Source organism: Corapipo altera, unplaced genomic scaffold, assembly GCF_003945725.1.
Source record: "Corapipo altera isolate COAL_440 unplaced genomic scaffold, ASM394572v1 24b, whole genome shotgun sequence".
Taxonomy (NCBI): Eukaryota; Metazoa; Chordata; class Aves; order Passeriformes; family Pipridae; genus Corapipo; species Corapipo altera.
This window is the reverse complement of record NW_020884888.1, coordinates 6687315-6702357: the sequence shown is the minus strand read 5'-3', so window position 1 is coordinate 6702357 and position 15043 is coordinate 6687315. Positions and strand designations below refer to the sequence as shown.

General features: G+C 37.3%; 1 protein-coding gene across 3 annotated transcripts in view; it reads right to left on the bottom strand.

The window, feature by feature from the left end:
• Nucleotides 1-15043, bottom strand: part of MOCOS (molybdenum cofactor sulfurase) — a 211550-nt gene that overhangs the window by 75190 nt on the left and 121317 nt on the right. The window lies entirely within an intron of this gene.

Below are 15043 nucleotides of genomic sequence, written 5' to 3'. Positions count from 1 at the left end.
CTTGAGCATTCTCTTGAAGGTCCTTACAGAATTTAAATGCTTATTCCATCACCATTAGCTGATGGACAATGACAAAAACTGACAAAATCTGCTGAAAAATCCACTGATCACAGACTGTTGATGCACTTCTCCAAAATATCTGCCCAGTAAAGAACTACATGCACACAGACCAACATACATGACTCTCAGTCATTGTTTATCCCTGTTCTTTACGAACATGAACCCTTTAGCCCCAGAAACACATAGGACTCACACAATTATTAAACCCTGCTATTTCATATGCTTTATGCTACTCCTATCTAACCTCTCACAAACATCAATAAATCCAATCCAGGTATCTTGGATTATATCAATTCCCTTTCAAGGAGGCATAGAAAGCAAGTGAGAAGAGATGACAGAAGGTACCACTGCTCAGCAACTCCTCTGGGGAAAGTAAGTCCTGCAGCAACTCAAGAGAACACTGACTGGTCAGTGGAGTTGGAAAAAGTTGGAATAAGAATTCATAGAAGCCCTTTTGTGAGGCACAGGCACACACCATTCTTCACTACTCATGATTTGTTGGGTTTTTTTTAGAAGTATGCAGTGTTACACTGGCTTTGAGGTAGAAGGAAAACATTGATAACATTGCCAATATTTTAATTTTCTTCCCCTTGGTCCCCTGCAGGTCTCAGTTCCCTTTTAAATTTGAGCCCAGGAGAAGCTTGCAAAAATTGCTTCTAACTCTCTTTTGACATGAATGTAAGTCACAAAGGCGAGAAGGTACTAAAAGATTGTTAACAGGAAGAATGGGAAGTAGTCTCTAAGTATCTCCTCCACCCTGTGCTGTAAAGCAGATCTGGAGGTTTTCTTTAAATCTCAAGGCACTAACACTGCTTCATAGCCATTCTGCTAGTTTCATTAATTGCACTTCTATTCCAATCACTTCATAAGCGTACTGTAGTTATAATCTGGCTATTTATCCTAATGTTTGATGTTTCTGACTCACATAAATACATTATGTTTGAATGCAGAGAAGTACTTTGCATGACAAATTTGAGATTTCTGCCGGAAACATTTGACTGAAATTTATTTTTGCTATCCATAGGGAATAAGCCTCTGCATTATTTGATTGTTATTCACATTTTGGTAATCGCATTATGAACCTCTACTAAGAAATGAAATGGCGATGTGCCTTTTTTTTTTTCCTCTAAGAGCAAACGTCTCCCTCCCCCTCCCAGATGCGCAAACCTTGAAAAAGCATTAGAAAATTAAAAAGCCAACAGAAATAAAGTAATGTATCTACATTTGAATATTAATTAAAATACGGCTTTGCTTAGTCACTGATTGCCATTTGGATGATGCATGATACTTAGGCAAGCTTAATGCAACAATGGGAATTCGGTCTTGTGTTTACAGGATGGGTGTAGACTTTAATAGACAGATTCCTAATGGTGCTCAGCTGTCCTAATTGCATTAATATTGTTAGGCCATAAACCACTTTACATCAGTTGGTGATATGACTTTTTGTTGTAAATAAGACCTCAGAGAAATAGTAATAGATTTCATTTCTGCGTTTTATTTAGATCCATCTTCGTATTCCTCATTCTATCCAGCAGCTGCTCTACCTACAATATTTTATACTAAGCACCACATGTCTGAGTTGTCCAATGGAGTTATTTGCCCTTGGCATTGTTTGCCCTTTGTTACTGTGTTGTTATATATACTCTTCTCTCCCAGAGACTTCCTCTAGCAGAAAATTCCACTGGCAGAAAATTTACTGCATTTTATCTCATTCTGTATAACCATTATCAAACATCACGAGTGCAAGAAAGGATGACACAAAAACATCTCTGGGCTACTGAAACTCATGAGTTAAATTCATTTCTTGTTTCACCTCACAAATCACAGCGATCTGTTAATTGTGTCCTCCACTGCTTTTAGATTTTATGACCATCAAATCACAGCAAGTTTTTTCTCTGGAATTTGTTGAAAAAAAACCCCAACAAAAACTAGAACTAAACAAAAAATGCTGCCTCTACTCTTCCCTTTTTAACAGTTTTCTAATCTGAATATCTGATATTCTTCCTGCCCCTTGACCATTTGGCAGCAGCTGAGAATCTCCTTTGCTCTGTTACACCATCCTGAAAAACCTATTGATTGCTCTTCCAGCAACTAACTAGCAGTAAGCCCTCATTTTCTGTATTCAGAAAAAAAGTGAACACAAAGTCATGGTGGAAATGGAAACGAGGCTGCTTTGTCAGTGTGTGATGAATGCACAGAGCTATCTAGTTTGCTTACCTGATACTTCTTGACTTGTTATCAATGTAATGTCCACTAGTCATGTAGTGTGTATTAGTGCCAAAGACAGATAAATGGCTTAATAATGCAATGAAAGGGATTAATAGGAACATGTCAACCCATTTAACTGGATAATAATTATCTTCACAATATGTTTCTCACAATTAAACTAGCACAATCCAAACATCCATGTGCATTTCCCATATCAAGAAAAAGATATTCTCGAGTTTGAACCTCATTGTTTTTCTTAATAATTGGATGCACTCAGCAGTTTGACGGCCCAGATCAACAGTGCATGTTGGCTAGTGCAAGGGCCCCTCATAGATCTTTTACACACATGGTAAATTAGTCAGCCAAGAGCAGCTTGCAGCCCCCAAATCCTTTTAATGTTATTGTTCTTATTGACTTAAGTGGCATTGGAACAATTGGATTGTCCTCACAGTTCCTTTTCCTGTTTTTCCCCCCCTTTCTTGAACACTGGTCTAATTCTCCTGCTGACTTTCTTCTAAGAATAGTAAAAGCCCTGTGGAACAGCAGGAACATGAGGCACTATGGGAATGCTTTAAACTTGGCAAACATTGAGAAACCAAACGTATATGGAAAAACACATTTTGTTCTGCTAAACAGGGGTTTACGTTCATACAAGCATCCTTCTTCTTTTTTTTTTTGTTTTGTTTTGATAAACAGAGACATGTCCCTAAAGGAAGTCATTGATTATTTTAGTCTCTGTTCATGTGTGCACTCATTTGTGCTGCTGCTCATTGCTGAGCAATCTCCATTTCTGTGGACATACTCATGTGATGAAGTAATCAGGACTGCCTTACACATTTTGGATTATATGAAACAACTGATTTATAGGGTGGCACTTGAGTATCTTCCATAATATTGTCCAAGATAGTCCACGGAGCTTTTGTTCTCCATCCTCCACCCATACCATCTTAATATAAAATTATTGGAGACTTTATGTCTCTAATTCCTTTGGATCTGACTCATGTTTTTTTAGATGTAATTCAAGCCTCTGCTTAGCAGTTTCTGTCAGCCTACACAACACACTGCCTATAGAAGAGACTAAGGGGTCAGAAGTGGACAACTGTAACTGTCAACCATAGCCCTAACAAGGATTGTGAATTTGAGCATTCAGACACAGCATTTCATGATTTTTATTTATGGAGACAGAGGTGGATGAAATCTCCGTTAGTAGGCTGGACTGCCACCTACCTGAGCTCAGAAGAAGGTACACCGACTACTCAGCCTCTAGGCCAAAATTTGGGGTGTACATCTGGAAAGAGAAATCTCTTAATCATTTAATCAGCAGTGATGATGGTGAATTAGCAGATCATGCAAACCAGAGCCCAAGTGAAATCTAACTAAGTTTCATTTCCTTCTAGAAGATTATTTTATCTCAAAATAAAAATAAAAAATAGATATTCTCACACCAGATAATAAAGACAGTGGAGAAGAAAGAAATTACAACAACAAACAAAAATCTAATGATACTTGTTCCAAATGAAATTGGGTTGAAAAAATAGTTGAAGCACCTTCACGAATGGAGATGATCCTTGTTTCCAAAACCCAACAAAAATGGCAACAACATAACTGCCACTAGTATGAAGAGAAAAAAGGGAAAGATAAATGTAAAAAATTAAAAATAGGTGCCTGGATGCACCCTGCAAAGGCACTGGTCTGTTGCTTTCAGTTACCCATATAATTTTTCGTATACTTTAAGAAAATAACTCACACTTAGGTCCAGCCTCTCTACTAGTTAGAAGCTGAGTTTCACTGCTTAAGATATAGTCATAAGAAGGAAAACAAGTTATTGTTGTGATTATGTGACCTATATTGAAAAAAAAAACCCTTTTGAAGCAGACCTCCTCCTCCCACCCAAAACAGGCTCAAATACAACTCTGAGAAATCAATCTACCCTGTTACCTGTTCACTCATCTAGAGTCAATTTGCTCCAATTTTTCATTATACAGAATGAAAAGAAAATCATGCCACTGTGTGTTGCCAAAATTAATGAAAACTTATTTGTATACGTAAAATTAGTTCAATAATTCTGATCCCCAGCCCTGCTCTTTAGTTTCTGGAATGAAGTTCTTTTATGGTGTGAACTAGCCATGTCCCAGGAGTGAAACTAGCTCTAGTATTAGGGGTCTGTACTCTGAAGATATTTGTCAAACCCACCTATAAATGGCAGCTTTCCAAACGGCATCTCCATGATCTTGGCCAAAGATGTAGGGCCAGGTGGTATCCACTACCATGTCTCCACTAACATCAATAAACTATGACAGTTTATATCATAGAATCATTAAGGTTGGAAAAGGTCTCCAAGATTGAGTTCAACCATTAACCCAGCACTGACAAATCCACCACTTAACCATGTCCCTGAGCACTACATCTAAGCATTTTCTGAGCACTTCCAGGGACAGTGATCCCATCACTTCCCTGAGCAGCCTGTTCAAATGCTTGCACACCATGACAGAAAAACTGAATTGTGCTGCTGGACACTCAGAAGCAAACAACTTATTTCCTTAAAGGTTTGCCAGTGGGGTTATGGTATTGAAGTCCTTCTAACATAAATAGGGTTTATGCCAGCTCCTGTGACAACAGCTCAACCTAGTTTGCTTGGTGAAGTAATTACATACTTCTGAGCAGATCTTCTGCCAACATCTTTACTCTAAGTTTGTAAATTTGTAAGTTTGTACTTTAAAGGAGAAACTAGACAGAAATTTTACTACCCTGGAGTTTCAATTAATAATGTGAATAAAATACAAAAAGTAGTAATTCTTGGTTAAAAGAGTGATAAAACAGAAATTTTAGAAGAACATGAGACAACACACTCATGCTGAAAGACCATAAGAAACAACAGAGTTAAATCAAACCTTCATATTAAACACAGTATGGTAGAGTACAATTTTTAAGATGTTTAACAAAATACATGTAATCTCTTTAAAGTTAAAAAAAAAAAAAAAGGAGAAAGACGGAGAAGAGAAAGGAAGAGCAGAGGAAAAAACAAAATCATTTTTCCAGCTAATATAGAATTGCAACATTTGCAACTAAAGCAGCTTAGATCCTTTGTCCAGTAAAGTTTTCCTTTCATAGAAATTAGGATGTATATGAAAATGGGGGAATAGGAGATGTGATATGGGTAACAGATGTGTGGATCTCAAATCTGTAATTAAACTGAGGTGCACATAGAGTCCTGAAAGCATAATAGACCTGAAATGGCCATTACAAATACATATGAACTTAGAGTAAATAAAATAAATGCTTTAAGGAATGTAGAACACAAACATACAAAGTAGGTTCAGTGAAATTTTACTTCAGATAATAGAGCTAACCTGAAAAATGTCACTGTTATAGTAGGCCTCTTATAAGAGGGATTCATCCCTTTTAAAATGATTTAACTGGCCCCTGAAAAACAAACATTAGAAGACAGGTACTTTTTAAAATATATTTTACCAGTAGCAATTGAGGGAAAATGTTCCCACTCCAACTGGATGGAACAGTGTCTTGAACCCATGGGCTACCTGAAAATGCAAAGGCTAATTTTGAAATATTTAATGAGCTCTTGTTGGGGGCAGGTAATCAATCACCTTTGTTCTTTCAGTTCTGCTTTTGCACCTCTGCAAGGCCACGCTCACCTCAAGCTACGTGTGTGTCTCCCGGGAGGGCAGTGAGGCTAGACTGGAGAGGAGAAGCAGGGTTGCCAGGTGGACTCCCAGGGGCTCCTTCAGGGTCTAAGCCCAAGGAGAATTTGCTGGTATCTCTGTCTCCGTGAGCCTCATTGCACCCTGACGGCCTCTTAAGTGTTTAAACTGCAACTAGAGCAGCCAGTGCACAAGAATTGAAACCCCATCTAGAATGGCTCTATTGAGAGCCATCAACAACTGGGAAAAGGTGATAGCTGAGGTAGATGTTTACTGAAAAAATATACTGTGAGTGTGGAGCAAGCATTACACATGAAACCAGCCCCTCTAGGCAGAATAGCTCTTCTGGTTATATCCTGTAATTTCTTTCTTTCCATTCTATATTGACTGAATCAAAATCAATGGAGACTAACGATGATTGTCACATGATTTGCAATTAGTTCTCTTCATCTATAATGGATTACAAACCTCTTTATCCTCTTCTTCTCTGATATGCACATTCTTGCTAAAAGTAGCCTAGCCATTCAACAGGAAGTAACCTTACTGAGAAAATAGGAAAATTTTATTTTGCCTTTATTGATTTTGTATTTGTTGATATACTGCTTAATGCTTCTTCCCATAAATAATAGATTTAATGCTGCAGCACATCTAAAAGCTTCAAAGTAATAATTTCTATATTACTAAGTCTCCCCTTTGGAGATGTAAGAAATGGCAATGTAGGACCTGAAGAGGAGAATGTCAGTTAACAATTTGCCAGTAGATGTCTCTGCTAAACACAATGAAGGGAAAATACTCAGTTTGAAACTTCAGTGAAGTGTGAGTGGCAGTTTGCATCCTTCAGATGAAGAGTAGGGTAGAACCAACTAGGTCACTAGCACTTTCTGAAGACTATTCTTACATAGTCACAGTGTAAATGGCATTTACTTAAAACTCAGTGAGTCCCAACTTAATTAAATATTAATTTTGTCTCCTGATATTATCTTACCGAGTAAGAAGAATTCAAGAAAGGCTAAACTTATGTATTAATATTCTTGGTAGAAGTTATGAATATGGAGTCTTGGGGAAAAATATTTTTATCATTGAAATTCTAATTTTTGTGAAAACAAGTAGTCCATTCCTACTTCCAACAGAGAATTTCTTTACTAAGTATTTTGCCTCAAACTAAAATATCATTATGTGGAAAAATAGATTTTCATTTTAGGCTGAAATATTGCAGTACACGGTACAATAATTATGCCCCTGATGGATAACATTCAGACATTCTTATATTTTCTTTACATCTATATGTTATTTGGCAATGGTCTTATTTGCAAAAACACAGCTTCTGAGCAAAGAAAATAATATTAGTTTCTCGTAATTGGCACTTGCTGTTAACATACAGCATGATTTTCTGATTAATAAAGAAAAAAAAGATCTCAAAAGGCATAGATCAGCTGGAAAAGCATCTGCTTAAAATATACACACGTAATTAGGAGAGGACGTCAAACAGACTTGATTACATATTTCATGGGTATGTGTCAAAGAGTGTAAAGCATTTGACTTAACCCCAGGGTGACTTCAAGAGGATTTACTCTATCTAGTGTTTGTGATTAGCACCATATAATCTGGATCTGCCAAACAAGTAGAGTTTTACACAATATGCAAATTTAATTTTGCTTTAATTTAGCCCCTTTGGATTTAGCATAAAATCTCTATGTTATATGAAGGGTTGAAACAGCTGGATCCAGTTAGCTAGGAAATTAAAAATGTTGTAAATGAAATAAGGTAATCCTTGCCATGGTAGCCAGCACACACTAGAATGGGACCCTGAGATCTGCTGAGGGATGGCTGCTGAAGTGTGCACCCCTAATGCCAGCCAGACCTTCTCTCCACAAATAGCAAAATGCTGACCCTTTCTGTAATCTCAGGGTGCTCTAACCTTTAATGAAACTTAATTTATCTCACCACCCTCTCAAGGTTTATTTTCCAGATACATATTAATAAGAAAATTGTTCACTTATAAGTTAAGAAAATTAGTATCCTCAAGGTAATATTTTATTTCCTTGTTAGTATATCAAGATGTGGCAAAAAATAATTAGCAATACATCACACTGTTTAACATGTAATGGAATTAATTTATGTCTAATTTTATTTGCCATTTCCCCTTCAGTTCTGGTTTTAGCTGGAACTATATAGAGGTAATTCTTGAATACTTCTTATACAGGTTTTTAAGAATACAGCTGAACAGGATTTTTATTTCTTTCCCATTTTAAATGGGTATTCTAAGAATAACAAGGTCCCTAACCTAATCAATCAGTTTAGGCATCAAAAAGTCTTTGGAAGGTCTGCACTCAAGTCTAAAAGCCCTCACTTCTGTTCTCCTTTGAAAAATATGATCTCACAGGTCTTTATCTCTTAGCAATGAAAATGACAACTTTGTAGTGAAAATGATGATTCCTTCAGATCCTAACTATATCTGACACAGAAAATGATTTGGGGAGAAAGGTATTACAGACAGAAAGTACTTCTTCTCCAAAATATCCTTTGACCATGTGTGGGCAATGCTGGATCACTGTAGGAACAAGTGGATCTGAGATTCATTAGTCCTGACTGCTGTTAATATTCCTGTGGCCTTTATCGAAGACTTGGTCTTACAGCCATTCTCTCTCAAAGGAGGGTATGACAATTTCTCCCATTTTATTTATTGAAAGTGAAAGTGACAGATTTCACCATGCTTCCTTAGGCAGAACTGGGAACAGATCCTGTATCTACAGTAAAAAAGGTAGTCCCCATCCATTACTTCAAACTTCCCTTCCAAACGCATTGTATGTGCTTGGCTGTACTTCCAGGCAGTTGCACAAGACTCCCTCACCTACTTGCTCATTTTGTAATACTGACCACGTAATTATTTTAATTTTGTCTACAGCCATTAGCAAATGTGTGCTCAGTTGAGCAGGCGTTTGAATAAAGTAACAACAGTCCCAACAATGGCTTTTTTTTGGTGCAAAAGAACCAACTGAATTTTCTTTCCTCCAAATCTGCTGCAACCAGCCATTTGAAAATTAAAATCATCACAGACTTCTGAAATAATTTGTACATACACACTCTTTATATAAGACATCTGTTTGACTATTTTACCATAACAGGGACATTCTCACCCTGGAGACAGAATTTCTTTTTTGCCTTTGTGAGATAGTTTGCTGTCAGACTGTGAGCCTTTCCCTGTCAGAGAAAGCAACATCTATCTGAACAAACTTGGATTTGAAGTATGAAATGTGTGTTGGGAATCAGAAATCACTCCTAGAATAATGGACAGATATGGGTTTCACAAACAGAAAACCTCACTTCATGCTCCTCGGAGTTCTTCTAGCACGTTCCCTGTTCTGTTTGACTGGTGTATTTTAGCCAGAGGAAATGTAGAACCTGCCCTGCTCAAACCAAGCTGCAGATCTAAGGGAAGGGAAAAATCCCAAATCGCTATTTCTACCTTAACTAATCTGACAGCTCAGCTTTCTAATCCCAAAGGGATCATTAGCAGGAATGTTATGTAAAAGTAAAGAAATGTCCTACACCACACTAAGCTAATCGTCTAAGCTCCTTTGATAGACAATGAGAAGAGCTGCTATTGCTGGCTGTAACTCCTCTCATACTAAATTTCAAAAAATTCAGAGAGATCAAGCTGGTGAAGTTACTGTCTCTTCCACTGATTTCAATGGGAATCTAAATAGTACCTCAGACATAGGTGTTGACATCAACATAAGGTAAATCCCACCCAGAGATTAAATGCAGATCTGAAAATATATTCAGTCACCTAACTCCCTGTTCCCCTAATTAGTATCTAATAGATTAGTATCTATGCGATTTAATAAATGTCAAGTAAATTTCGTGGCCAAGGAAAGGAACTCAAGTCTCCTAATTCCTCATCTAGCTCTCAGGCCATCATATTAGCTTTCTTTTCGTGGCCCCATTGATGTCAGTCAGAAGAGTGTGCACACAGATGAGGTCTGCATAGTGAAACAGAATCTCATGTTGCAAATCTGAAAGTGAACAAGTGTGGGTGATTACTCTGTGGAGTAATTCTGTAATTCTGTAGAGGTTTTGATCAGTAGGCCATGGTTTAGTTTTACAGTAACCATCCTATGTAAGGCAGGAAAAACACCTGTCTTATATAATCCACTATGCAGAAAAAAAAGCTACACACACTTGCAAGAAATTTAGACCATACAATTGCTGTTCACATTAGTAAAACCTTGTTCAATGACTGATCTGAATTGGAAGAAGGTTCCACAATTTAAGCTAGGATTCATAAACAGTGTAATAAAAAACATATACTAGTTGCTTAGTCATTTGCTGTAAAAAAAAAGTCCATATCTTTGGTTAGGAACACAGTTAGTTTATTTGGAACTAAATAAATGAATTAGATATGAAAAAAGATTAATCACTGCAGTTTATTAAATGTTCTCTCCTCTTGCTTTCCTGGTTGTATACTACCGTATACCTCTCCTGATTTCAGTGACAGGGAGAGAGCAGGCTCAGGATTTATCATTCTTGTTAGATCACCACAAACTATCTTGAAGAAACTGAACAACTAACATATGGACAACTCTACTCTTGCCAGCTCATTAACAACTCTGAGTCATAGCTACCCCAGCTCAGTGGGGATGTCCATATTCTTATGTTACCAATCAGGGCTGGGGAAAAAAGGATTAGCAGAGGCAGAAGACAGACAAGAATGTGCAATTAATGGCTGTACTTCTGTGTTAAAACCTGTATTTGGGAACAACCAGTGTAGGAGTGAATTTTGCCACTCCTCATGGTACAGAACAATAGTTCTTATAAATTCACTGTCCCTTTGGCATTTCTGCCAGCTTTATTAAGTCAACACAATGACCCACAACACAGCACAGCTGAGGATACTACCATGTTCCACAGTTGTCTTATTTCCTGTGCAAATACTTCTCTTTCTATTTCTTCCCCATATCTGGTTGGTCTTGTGTGTTGTTTTGGGGGTTTTTTCTGTAATGATTTAACCAACAGTTGTATGAAGGTGTATAGATCATTTGAAAAAGCAACCACATGCAGTGATCTTAATTATTACAGGTTCCAATAACTTCAGAAGTAATACCTGACCTACAATATGAAACTGTGATTAGTAGGATACACAATACTTGTAACTAATGTCTTCTTCATCTAGGGATGAAACTAGACACATATAGATGAATAGATTAGACACATAAAAAAGGATGAAAGAGGAAAGGCAAACGCAGGACATACTAACTGGTACACATGAGACTCTTCTAAAGCCAACAGGATAGGGTTAAGTCTTCCTTGGCGATAAAAATGAGATCAGTGACTCCAGCAACCTTTCATATGAAAACACATAAGCCCCCCCCCAAAAAAATTATTTCAAGTTTCTCCTTGTAGTCTTTAATATTTAGGACTTGCAATACACACAGCTCTGCAAAGTGAGATATTCTCAGTAGCTGCAGAACTCAAGAACCCAGTTACCACTGATCAAGTAAAAATCTTGTCAGTGTTGGACACTGATGCTCCCTGCTATTTCTTGCCTCAGCAAACCACAGTCAGTGCAAGAGCACCTGCACAGATCCCTCAGTTATTAGCTGCTCCAGCTTCCTCTTTCCAAAATCTCCCAAGCATTGAAAGGACCCTGCTGAAAATCTCCCATGTAATAACACTGGATGCCCCCAAATGCCTTCACTACAGAAGTCTTGTTAACTTTTGTCTGAACGCAGAACAATTATCTCTTGCCATGGGTATATTTTCTGTTAGTTGTGCTGTGCTTTTTCTTCATCAGTTCAGTTTACAATAAAGACATTGTCTTTCTTTTATTTCCTGAGAAGCACATTTTCTCTCCAGCTATATTACACAAAAACCACCCAAAACATTAATGTGCAGTACTACCTTTTTCTGGGTTATCTCTACAGGTCTGAGGAATGACCTGTTTCTTTCTTTCACAGATTTTGGCCTCTTCACAGATTAGGGAGTTTGTGAATGCAATCCACATCAATATTAGCAAGTGACTATTAAAAAACCCAAAACATAAAAGCAATTTTCAGAAAGAAACCTTGTATACATCTTAAGCTCTTTAAAGGCAGTCTTGGCAGGATTTCTTCTGGCAACTCACAAAGCTTCTCAAATCATGCTTTAGCTGTTCTGCTCTGTTTTCAAGGGTACAAATGATGCCTAGTTTGCATTAGTCAAGTCACAAAAGAAAGCTAGGAAAACCTGGATTGACATAACATGCTAGCAGCAAGAGCTGTTAAGCTGTAAGTAAATAACATCCTTGTTTGTTCTCTAAACCAAGTTCATCTTGGCACAGAAAGTTAACATCAGCGACAGTTCATCTCACTATCAATGAAAGGAGAATTTTGTCTTTCGACATACCAGTAGTGTCATTACCTGGGAATCCTTTGGATTTGAAGCTCTTATGCACTCCCTTCACATTTAGAAGTCAAACTTTTCTTTCTGATGCCAGAAATTAAAATGCCTTCTCCTTAGTGTATTTGTATTTACCCATTTAGAATGTAGATGAAGCATTTTCTTGCTACTGTAAACCCATCAACCATTTTTCTTAGAATACCCCCCCAACACATAATCTCAAATACAGTTAGAGAAGGTGTTAATTATAGGCAGTGAGGTGACAATATTAGTACAATTAGTATTGCCCAGGTTTGTTTTATGCTCTCGTACATCTTGTCACAAATGGCTGACATAGAGAAGGTAAAAATTTCACCAATGATTCCTTCTCTCTCTTAAAGCGAGGGAAGGTTTTTCCCCCAAAGCGAAGCATTTTTTAAACAGTAGCCAAAATGAAACATCCATTTTAAACAAACCTGTATATCACATGTATTAATGTCATCTTTAATCTCATGATTTTTAAAAGAAAACCCCCAAATCCATTAAAATTATGAATGAAAGCAGCACTAAGGATGTAAGCAGTAAAGTACACAAGCCTCACACCCATGGTCCACATTTAGGTGACATACCCAGACAATGGTAAGATGAAGTCACAAACTCCACACAGAAGAAATCCCACTAATCTCTACCAATCTGATTTAGGAAAACTTTTTTTCTGGTCCCTAATCTGGATGATTTGCATAACCCTAGGTGTTAAAACACAACACACAAGAAAATCTGTGGAGTACCACCAAATACAGACTGCTAAACATCCTATCACTGGGTGCAACCCGTCTTTGATGTACCAGAGGACAGTAAAAATTATCACACGGCAAAACACAACAACAGTTCCAAAGATCAAGTAAAAAAAACAAGCTAGCCTCAGCCTTTAACATCCTGCACTGTATTTTGCTTTATGTGGTAAAATTGCCTTTATGAAAGCCAACATAACCTTTACTCTTCAACAAGCAATCAAGCATCTGGTGAATTTAAAGACAACTTTCAATTCATCGTCCTTAGGAGACTTAGTCTGCATTTTAAAATTTTTCCCAATGCATATTTCCTTCTAAAGAGAATTAATGTTTCCTGAACAGACATTATAATTATAATTATAGTGCACCTTACAACAATTTAATGAAAATTATGTGCTTTAGTTTCTTTTTTAAAACAGATGAAAATTTACTCATAAAATTACATACCAGCTGAGGTTAAGTTTAAAAATCATATAGATACAAGACCTCTGACATTGTTTAAATACACACACATCATGATGCAACTCTGGCACGAAATGTATCTTATTGTTAAATGAAAGTTGATGCAGGTCTGAGATTAAGTCAGATGGTATTGGACTCAACAGATCTGTATGTTTCATAACACTGCCTAATATCGAAACTCTGAGTTACCTTCCATTAGTGATCTCCCTCCCCATCTTCAGTAATTACACTGGTATAATCCAGGTACAGCATAACCCCAAAAGAACTTCAGCAGTGTTTTTATGACACATTAGGATAGAATTAATAATAACAATACTTTGTTCATTTTGCTTGCTTCTACTCCAGGCTATTTCCAACATGGAATGAGAATCATTGTGTTCAAGGAGTGCAAATCAAGTGCTCCAGCAGCTACAGCAAAGCGAGATTCAGAAGTGATTCACATTTGACACTGCATTTTGCCACTGAAAACTCTGATAGTTGAAGTGGAAGATGTATTTGTAAAGAGGCCTAAAACAAATCTGCAGTCCTTCTGGATTATGAAGTGCTTCTACAGCATGCAACAGTTCTTTTGTACACACAGAAATGCTCATAGTCTCTGTTCAAAGGGAACGGTGGGCTTTTGACAGAAATTAAATAACCTGCAAAAGTCCATGTTCTCAATGATGTTCACAGGGGAAAATATTTTTTTCAATGTTTTATGAAAGGATTATAAGTATGAAAATTTGAAGCCAAATTCACACTTTTGGCAACTCAAAGGTCTCAACATACTATTTATTCATGTCTGTCTTCTACGCTGTCCTCCACTGATATCCACTTTATTCCAGCTCAGTGCTAAGTGTTCCCCTCAACCTAGTATTAAGAGATTTTTCAATTGTTTAGCTGAAATAGGTACCAATAGGAGGGTTAGATGGATGAGAAATGTAATAGAGGAGATGATATCATCAATTCTCACATTTATGGCAGGCAGTGCTCCTATACATTAAACCAAAGCCCTCTTCACAAAGGAATACGCTTATTTAAAATTGCTCATTTTTCAGCAGCATTCTATAACACAAGAACATGTACTAAAGGCTGGTTTCTGATCCCTAGTCTCCACGTAGAGCAACATCCTTACTTGTTGGGTCTCCTATTGAAGTGGATGAAAACTGCTATTGATTTCCACATGAATGGGACCTGAAGAATCTAACATAATACTCCTCACAGAAGTCTTGCACTGTGAGGAAGAAGAAACTAGAATCCTTCAGATAATTCATGACAATAAACCACAGACATTAGCTAAAATTATACTAACTGGAAAAGTACATAGTCTCTCTGGACTCATGCCTCTTTTACATCACGATGCACTTTATGCCTTTATATAGGAAATCAAAGAGTGCACTGAAAATGGGAGGTTCAGACTTCACACATTAAGTGTGCACATATCTGAGTATGAAACCCATTCAGGAACACGCTGGCACATTCCACATGTGGTAACGTGCCATGGTGCAAGCTTGCCTGGCCAGGTGC